Raw genomic sequence first — 10,458 nt, forward strand, 5'->3', positions numbered from 1 at the left:
ACAACATCAGTAAGTGTCCAACACGAGTGATGACCGCTCACCTCCAACGCTTGGAAGAGCACTTTGGGTCGGACCTTCCAACTGTGATCCTGGCTCAGTTGACATGCCGCTAAGTGAAATCGAACAGCTGATCGAGCTATCATGTGACTGAATGTCGCAGACAAAGCATTCACAGGTCACTACGGAGGTGTTTTGGTTCCTGACTCTCTCTGAGCGTGTTCAGAACAACTGGGAACTGGGAAATCTCCAGCTTCCGACTTCAGTGCGTTCAAGAGAACTGGAAACTCGGAAACAAACAAGTTCTGACTGGGAATTTTTGGGGGAATGGTCATCCAACTTGGAACTCTAACTCGGGAACTCAGGCCTCCGACCTAAAGATCACTGACGTCATGATTTGACCTCATATTTTTCAGAGTTCCCAGTTGTCTTGAAAGCCCCCTAAAACTCATGGTAGGTTACCCTTCGCCAGCTCATGTCTGTGTGAAGCTGGATTCAGTGCTCTCGTCTGCTTTAAGACCAAATATCGATCCAGGTTGGATGAGGTGCGCACTGTCGACCACGCCCCCTGACTTTGAGAAACTCTGACCCGACGTGCATCAAGTCACACCCATCTCATTAGTGGTGGTGAGATAAGAGACATTATGTCAGACTCATTTGAAATTGACTGCCCCACATTAAAAGTATGTGATGGTTGAGAAGTTGTTGAGAAGAAGTTGAGTTGAGAAGACAATCAGAAATACAGTTAGAATGTTTTACAATTGACTGACATAGCCCCAAATAAATAAGTAAACATTAGCTGTTAATTACAGAATTTTTTTTTCTTGGCTGGGGTCGCAAGTATTTTCAGATATCAAAATGGGGTCGTGGGCCAAAAAAGTTTGGGAACCCCTGATGTATGCCATTGGATAGAGAGCAATTACCGCAGCTGTTCACTCCATTTTAGTGGGCAAATAAACATCGTCAAATCAAAACCCAACCTTAATTTACCCGTTGTGACACACAGATATTCAAAACTCTATTTTAGACGAGACTTCATGACAAAAATGATCCTATTTAAACTTTGTAGTCAGTTTTGACAGTAGAATAACTGTCTCTGACACATATCGATGCCACATAGGGATTCGTTGTTTTTAAAGGCAGTCGCTCTTTAAAATCAGATATTTGCTTCACGTAAATCCCGCAAATTATACTTTGGGCATTTCAAAGGGGAAAAAAACATGTTGTCGGTCAATTCCAACTTTGACCTACAGTTTGTGACAAGAGAGTGACTTCGTAAAAGTATTTGCCCATGTTTATGTGTTCATATTTGTGCGTTTACTTAATATTGTTGGTGGTGGGGGGAGATAAACAAAAAGTAATGCAGAATGCTGAATGAGGTCTCATGTAAGCTAATCAATATTGCATTATCAATCCCTTTAAGGAATGTTTAACTGGGTTGAAATATAAAGATAATACAACGGTGGAATATGTAACACTACATACCATTACAGCACTAAAATAGGGACTCCACATCATGGGTTCTGCATCGCAACCAATTATTATCAGCATACGACTTAACTTTCACCCATTTGGCAACAATAGCTACGGAGAATGAATTGTACCACAATTAAATTGAAAATAGAACAGTGGTTAATAGAAATTACAAAGTGTGCATAATTAACGTGTTTAAAGTTTTACATCACTATAGGTTATTATTTCACTGTAATAGCTACTGTAAATTGGACAGTGCAGTTAGATTAACAAGAATGTAAGCATTCTGCCCATATCAGATATGTTTATGTCCTGGGAAATGTTCTTGTTACTTACAACCTCATGCTAATCACATTAGCCTACGTTAGCTCAACCGTCCCGCAGGGGGGGGCCCACCGATCCTGTAGAGGGTATTACCCCTTTAGAAATCATGACATATGTTTATAGATGCTTTGTAACACATTATGTAGTGCACAAGCATTAAGCTACACACGTAATAAACATCTGCTAAACACGTGTATGTGACCAATAAAATTTGATTTGATTTATGAAGGCATTATGAAGGATTTATGAAGCCTTTATAAGCTGAACGTCATTTAAAGCGGGACCGAATTTTCAATGCAATTTCAACGTATACATAGTACTGATGATTATCTAGAGATTATATTGATGTAACAACCTGCTAGTCAGGTTAAGTCAATGTACTTAAGTAGCCATTTTAGCCTAATTTCAATCTTTAAAACGCTGGTTGAAATTAGATGAAAACAGTACTGGTTGATGGCTTTTTTTCAAATCCAATGTATTTTCCATGTTGATTCCACATCACAATACATTGGCAAATAATGTTGAAACAACGTTGATTCAACCAGTGTGTGCCCAATGGGTATCCACTCATCCAGTAAGTCTTGAGGGGAAACCAGTGTAGCACTACTCTGCTCTTATTGTTTAAAATGGCAGAACACCACAGCCTCTCGATTTTACCACCAACCGTAAGCAGAAGACAGTTAGCAATACGAACCACAAAATCAATGGACGGAGAGAGAATGTAGCCGTTAAAAGCATTAAACGGATGCAACTGTCTGGAACACAAGTGGGCAGCGAGAATGCCAGGGGACTAGTTTAGCCTTTCAGGCCTTCTCTAAACTGCTTGTATCATCTCCATGGCTGCACAGTGCAGTGCTGTTGTAGAACATGGGGTCCTCAGTGCTGGTGCCAGGCGCAACGCAAAGGCTTTTAGAGGGGCGCCAATATGCTGTGGCTGTCTGTGCACTTCCTATTTCATCTTTTCAGGCAGACCTTAACACCGCCATTCAGGTCAGACCAGGGAAGCCACCGTGTGTCTGGCGGTGACTTGATTCTAAATTAAAATGGGTAGTTTAAATTAACTTAACTTTGAATGACTTGCTTGGACCCTGGACAAACCTCGCTATAAGCTGATGTTAATGGCAGATAATAACCTGCCATTGGAGACAATCGCCTGACGCTGACACATAGAGAATCCCCAACCTGTACACAAATACACTGCCAGGAGGTTCACGCCTGGAAAATTGAAAATGGTGCAAAGCAATGAGAAAAAGACAGATTAAAAGAGGAAATTAATGACAAATCATAATCAATATTGTATTGCATATATTACATGATGCATTTTGATTGTCTTTTCATTTTCCTCAGTTTTAATTTGATGTGGCACCAATCACCCATAGTGATGTAAAACTGTAATAAATGTGGCATAACTATGTGACATAATCACCAATGTCAAATATGACATAACCCCACTATGTCGAATATGATATAAACATGTGCTTTATAAAGGGTGACATGTGCTCAAGGATGGCACATGCTCTAAAGCAAGGGTGGGGGATGTCCAGCCTCCGGGGCCGTATACGGCCTACAAGACCGTTTGATCAGGCCCCTGAGCCAATTCATGAATACATTTTTTTTATATATATATAAAAAAATCTCTAGATGTTGTTTTTCCACAAACATAACATTTAAGAAAATCTATTTGCCATTTTTGTGGGTGGGATTACCACTGAGTTTGACTTAAGGGAGGAATTGCTGTCTTTGGAAGTCATGCATGACACCACCAGAGGTGAGGACTTGTTTGAGAGACTTGTCTCGGCTATGAGCAAATTTGAGAGATGGAGTGCAGATGGAGATGGAGCGCCAGCCATGATTGGCTCGAAAAAGGGGTTAACTGCATTAGTGAAAAAATAAATGAGTTGTCTCAGTCTTGACCCAAGTGATTTAATTGTATGCAACTGCATCATACATCAAGGAAGTCTGTGTGCACAGTGCCTGAAGCCGAACAATGTAATGGCAACTGTAGTGTCGACCATCAATTTTATCAAAAGCAAAGGGCTGAACAACCACCAGTTTAAGGAGCTATTGAGTGATCTTGAATCGGAGTATGGGGATCTCGTTTACCACTGTGAGGTGCAATGGTTGAGCCGTGGAAACATGCTCTCGCACGGGTTTTCTGAAGGATAAAGTAAAACAATTCATGGAGATGAGGGGAAACCTGTCGCGGAACTGAGTGATGACAAGTGGATGTGTGATTTGGCCTTCATGGTGGACATAATCAAGTATCTGTCTGACTTGAACGTCAAGCTCCAAGGGCCTGCGATCTGCTGTCAAATGTGAAAGGGGTAACACAGTGCATTTTCCTACTCTGCAAGGACAAGAGCCTGAGATTACGTCGGAATATGCCAGTGAGTGTGGAAAGCTCGCAAACGTATTTTGTGAGTGGTTTAAGGATGTGAAAAGTAAACAACTGGAGTTGAACATATTTGCATCCCTGTTTAACGTCAAACCAGTGGATGTGCCGGATGGCCTACAACACGACGTCATTAAGCTGCAAAGCAATGACGAGCTCAAAGCCTTAACCATTTTAAATGTCTTCAACTTCAACGGGGTAAGGATGTCCCAAGGATCCCGAATGCGGTCCCAAGGATCCCAAATTGCAAGGAGAAATCTCGTTCCCGAACACTTCCGCCCAAATGTGCGAAAGGTCTGGTGGACCAATGCATCAAACTTGGCCTCCGTAAGCCAATACAGACAGCCGGGAGAATCATTACTCATTGGCTTAATCTACCAACCAATCATCTCCCACAATACCTGCCCCCATGTGTCTTGTCATATCGTTCTGATGTCTTGGCAATAAAGAGATTGTGTTTGTAACTTTTCTCCACAAGCGCAACGCACATCGACCACATATTTTAAGGGGGTAGTCTTTCTTCTTCTCGGTGGAGCCATTAGCTAGCTAGCTAAGTCCTTTGCTAATTAGCTAGCTGAAAGGTAGGACCTGTTGTAATTTTTCTCCCTTGAGGCCAGGGGGAACGGTTTCCACTAGATAGCACAGACACAAAGTCAAAATTGGCCATATTGTAAAATTTCCTGAAAACAAAAATATTTTTTATCTTAATTTAAGGTTGGGGTTAGGCATAAGGTTATCAGTGGGGTGAAAGTTAGGTTTAAGGTTACATTTACATTGTGGAAATTGGCAGGTTTCAGCCATAATTATGACTTATGTGTTAACTAGTGACTACCGAGTGGAATGTTTTTGCTAGTAAAGCACATAGCCTGATGACAAATACTTTACTCAATAAGGTCACTCCCATATAATTCCAGGGTCACACCCACTGAGGCCAACTTTGAGTGGTTAGTATCACAGGCTTATGTGTGCTGTGTGCCCAGTACCCTGGGGACGACGTTACACCAAGAAACACTTACCTGGATGAAAGCCCCCAACACAAGGACATTTTCTTCTGGAATCAAGATACATGTTTCTCAGTACACAAACACACACACAACAAAAGTGAGCCATACCACATGGTGCTGGGCCGAGTCAGTTCTTTGACACATTCACCCACTCCCCCCGCTGAAAGATCAGCCACAACATGTTGCCACCATTGTAACAGGTAGTAATCAAGCCCTGGTCTCCAGAATGGGAACAGAAGAGGAATACCTGGTGTGGTAGTCTCAGGTACTGTAGGACAACTCCAAATCATCTTGGCTCTGACACACACACACACACACACAAACAGAGACACACACAGTCCCACACACACACACACACACACACACACACGCAAGCTTTGCAGGTCCATCAACCCATGTAAACACCTCTCACAACCCAGGAACCTGTGGATCAAGAGAGAGAACCTTCATAAATCAGCAGAATGTTTCTAACCTTTTTATTGACACTGTATGTAGTGTCCTGTAATACTTAGTTTGAAGTGAGACACCTTCGGTCATTCATAACAAAATCAAAACATATTTTAGATTTTAGATTCTTCTTTGCCTTGATGACAGCTTTGGACACTCTTGGCATTCTCAGAAATCTCCCTGCTTCCATAAGTTTCCTGGGAGATATCGGGGTGAGATATGTTCAAGAAACGCTCCTGATGCACGTGCACCCGCTTACATATTTGTAGAATATTCTAACTCCGGAAAGGGTATGTGTCAACATGCTGACAAATCCAAACCTTTATTTTTTGGGCATGAACGAATCCACATATTTTCAGAAATGTATCAAATCTGTAGTCATTACATGATCATTTATGTATCCTTATTAACAAAATATGCATAATTTCAATAGATATTCTTACATGATATATAATATTCATCATCCTATGTCTGATCGAAAATGGGCTAAATCTGACTCAAGATCAATGTCCAGCGGCCAAATAATTTTACCTGTTCAGGCACCGAAAATCATTGTGCTTCTTCTTCACATGAAGGTAACATATCTGAGCATACATTTGCACCATATTCAGTAGTAAACTGCAAAGGACGGAAAAGCAAACATCATCATATTTAATCCAAGTTGCTATTTCCAAAACACATCTTCTGCTATTTTTGTTTAAAAAATGCAGCAAAGCAAATCCAGAGCTCCAGTCACAGCACGTTTTCTGTAAAGATGCAAACTTAGGCCAATCTTTGCTAAAAATGCATTGTTTCTGGTTTCGGTTCCGGGTTATAAATCGGATACCATAGATCAAAATGGCTTGCATTGAGTGGTAGCCTTGATTCCCACAGACACAGGAGGGTTCCCGAGTGGCGCAGGGGTCTAAGCCACTGCATAACAGTGCTAGAGGCGTCACTATAGAAACCCGGGCTGTATTACAACCGGCTGTGATTGGGAGTCCCATAGGGTGGTGCACAATTGGCCCAGCGTTGTCCGGGTTTGGCCGGTCTAGGCCTTCATAGGGTTATAGATAATGTGCGACGCATTTATGTAGTGTGTATGAAGCCTTCATAGGAGTGGCAGGTAGTCTAGTGGTTAGAGCGTTGGACTAGTAACCGAAAGGTTGCACAATCGAATCCCCGAGTTGACAAGGTAAAAATCTGTTGTTCTACCCCTGAACAAGGCAGTTAACTCACTGTTCCTAGGTCATCATTGAAAAAAGGGAATTTGTTCTTAACTGACTTGCCTGTTTAAATTAAATAATGGTAAAATAAGAAATGTAAATAAAAAATAAGTTGCACGTCAGACTGAAAATTCCTCATAGTAATGTAAAAAATACTATTCATCATATCAGTGTTCATTTTGTCAACAATAACTATGACGGAAAATACTTGTCAACTACCTATTTTTCCATACTAAAACTATGATGATAACGAGATGAGATGCTCTGGAAAATATAATTATTACAAATTTCTCTCATTTTAGTCACTGGAAATGTAACGAGATGAGAATTCCAAGTGAGACTAATGGACCCTTCATTTGAAATGAAGCTCCTTTTCATCTGTTTTGTCTTATCAGAAGCATGGACACAGAATATTTTATCCAACCCTCTACTTCGTAGAATTGCTAAGGACTTAAAATGGAATTCAATTGCTGTGAAAAAGTATTTGCCCCTTTCGGATTTTCTCTATTTTTGAATGTTATCAGATCTTCAATCAAAACCGAATATTATACTGAACAAAAATATAAACGCATGTAAAGTGTTGGTCCAATGTTTCATGAGCTGAAATAAAAAATCCCAGAAATGTTCTATACTCACAAAAAGCTTATTTCTCTCAAATTTTGTGCACAAATTTGTTTACGTCCCTGTTAGTGAGCATTTCTCATTTGTCAAGATAATCCATCCACCTGACAGTTGTGGCATATCAAGAAGTATGATCATTACACAGGTGCACCTTGTGCTGGGGACAATAAAAGGCCAGTGAAAAATGTGCAGTTTTGTCACACAACACAATGCCACAGATGTCGCAAGTTTTGAGGGAGCGTGCAATTGGCATCCACACTGCAGGAATGTCCTTCAGAGCTGTTGCCAGATAATTTAATGTTAATTTCTCCACCATAAGCCGCTTTAGATAATTTGTCAGTAAGTCCAACCGGCGTCTCAACCGTAGACCACGTGTAACCACGACAGCCCAGGACCTCCCCATCTACCTTCTTCACCTGCGGGATCGTCTGAGATCAGCCACTCGGACAGCTGATGAAACTGAGGAGTATTTTTGTCTGTAATAAAGCCCTTTTGTGTGGATAGACTCATTGTGATCGGCTGGGCCTGGCTCCCCAGTGGGTAGGGTGGGGTGGGGTGGGGTGGGCCACCCATGCCCAGGCATGTGAAATCCATAGATTAGGGCCTAATGAATTAATTTAAATTGACTCATTTCCTTATATGAACTGTAACTCAGTAAAATTGTTGAAATTGTTGCATGTTGCGTTTATATTTTTGTTCACTATGTAAGAACGGGGCAGGTCAGCAGCACCATGCAGTCTCAAAAAGGCTTGGTTGCTTAACACATTTTGTTCTTACATAGTGTTGATATACTTAAATGCTGGCATTTACACCAGTCTAAATCCTGAAATGTGTTTTTTTCAGATCTTGCATCGGGATTGCCGTAGTTGAGCAATTTCCACCTTGTCAGTCTCTCGCCGAGACAAATTGAAGGAAGCAAATTGAACAGAAAAGGGTAATTTACGGGGGGAAAAAGCATCTTATAAGGCTTTTAACACTGCAACACAGTGACACTTTCCACACCATGGAGCCGGCTCCCTCAGTGGGTTGTGTTTCCAACAGTCTTTTAACCCCCCCAGAGAGCTACACTAGAGAGCCAGGTCAAACAGTCCTCTCCCTGAGGACTGTTTCCTTGGTGATACCTATCTCAGTCACCGTAGGCTCCAGTGACCTGTGTCACATCTCTCCACCTGGGGAGAGGGGGGTTAAACCAGGGATTTTTAGGGTGAACGATGCTCCTCAGTCCAAAAAAAACAAACAGATTTAAACATAATCTGGAGATATGGATGCAATGGACCATGTATTTCCACTATAACACAGCGGTGTGGCGTCAGATGGCTGTTGTGAATCAGCCAGGGCCCGGTTTCCCATAGCGATGGAACTTTAGACTTATGAGTGTTTTAAAGATTAATCTATCCTACAACAGTCAAAGGTGTAGGACTAAGATGCGTTTCCCACAGCACCACTCAGAGAGAACAGTCGCTAAGTGTGTCGTTGGAGCATATGCAAATATTGAGGCGGTTTATTCTAAATGCAAACCCAATAAAAATGTACTAAATCACAAATTTGGCACATCATTGTGAACAGGTTACACAACCCATCTGTCACAAGCGTCGTAAGGGACAGACCAAGGCGCAGCGGGTATAGTGCTCATCTTCCTTCTTTATTTAGAGAGAACACTCAAACAAAATAAACAAATGACCAAACTGTTCCATAAGGCACACAGGCTATACAGAAAACAACCACCCACAAACCCCAAGGAAAAAAGAGCTGCCTAAGTATGGTTTCCAATCAGAGACAACAAAAGACACCTGCCTCTGATTGGAAACCATACTCGGCCACACCTACAAAACGAACATAGAAAATGAAAACTAGAACAAATCCCCTCTAAATAAACCAAACCCAAAACATACAAAAACAACACCCCCTGCCACGCCCTGACCATACTACAATGACAAAAGACCCCTTTACTGGTCAGGACGTGACACCATCATGAAATATATTGAGACAAATTCCCACAAGTAGCATACAAGTAGCAAAATAGAACTCAATTGTTAAGACATGAAATGTATTTCAATATGAATGAAATAAGCCTATAGCAATTACATTGGTCTTAATTCATCTAAAAAATATGTGAGTGTCCAGATTCCAACCCTTGTGGTGAGCCCTACAAAAAAATCCCTTAATTATTATAAAGTTTTTGTAGGGCTCACCACATGGGTTGTAATCTGGACACTCACATATTTTTTATATGAATTAAGACCAATGTAATTGCTATAGGCTTATTTCATTCATATTTATGTGACACAGGTTTTTCATTTTCTATGTTCGTTTTCTAGGTATTTATACATCTCTGTATTAATTTCACTTTTTGTATCAATTTCAAAGACATTGCCAACTTTGTACTTGTGGTCAACACATATGCATTCATGCAACACACACACATCACAAGTGATTGCAAAGGCTTTTAAGAACAATGTTACTAACGAAGGCACTGGGAAACAGATTGGCTACTAAAGACACATCATAAATTGGTTCTAATGATGATCTTAAAAGGAACATTTAAAAGTATTACTCCATTGACATAGTCCCAAAAATGTTTAGCTTGTCAGCAAATCAAATTTTCAAGATATGTAACATTCACACTATAGAAATCATCCTCATATGATGCATACGGGGATGATTTATGTATTTTGAAAGGTACATATCCCCCCAAAAATGTTCCTTTAACACTATGAAGGCCCTGGTCATTATAACACACTGGTTCCCGGGGGGATTATTTAAGATACTGTTTCAAGAGGAAGGGTTTAAGATGTTTTCGGAAGATGGGCAAAGACTGTCCTAGCTTCGTCACAGCCACTAACACACATACCTGAAATCCTTACATCGTAACCCAGCAGGACATAGTGGTTTCGTCGCTATGGCACATTCAGAGATAGATTTATAGCCAGTGATCTTAAATAATGAATAGATTATAAACAGAAAAACACTTTCTCATAGATGGACAATATTAATA

The sequence above is a fragment of the Salmo salar genome, chromosome 04 (genome assembly GCF_965601325.2).
Source record: "Salmo salar chromosome 04, fSalSal1, whole genome shotgun sequence".
Taxonomy (NCBI): Eukaryota; Metazoa; Chordata; class Actinopteri; order Salmoniformes; family Salmonidae; genus Salmo; species Salmo salar.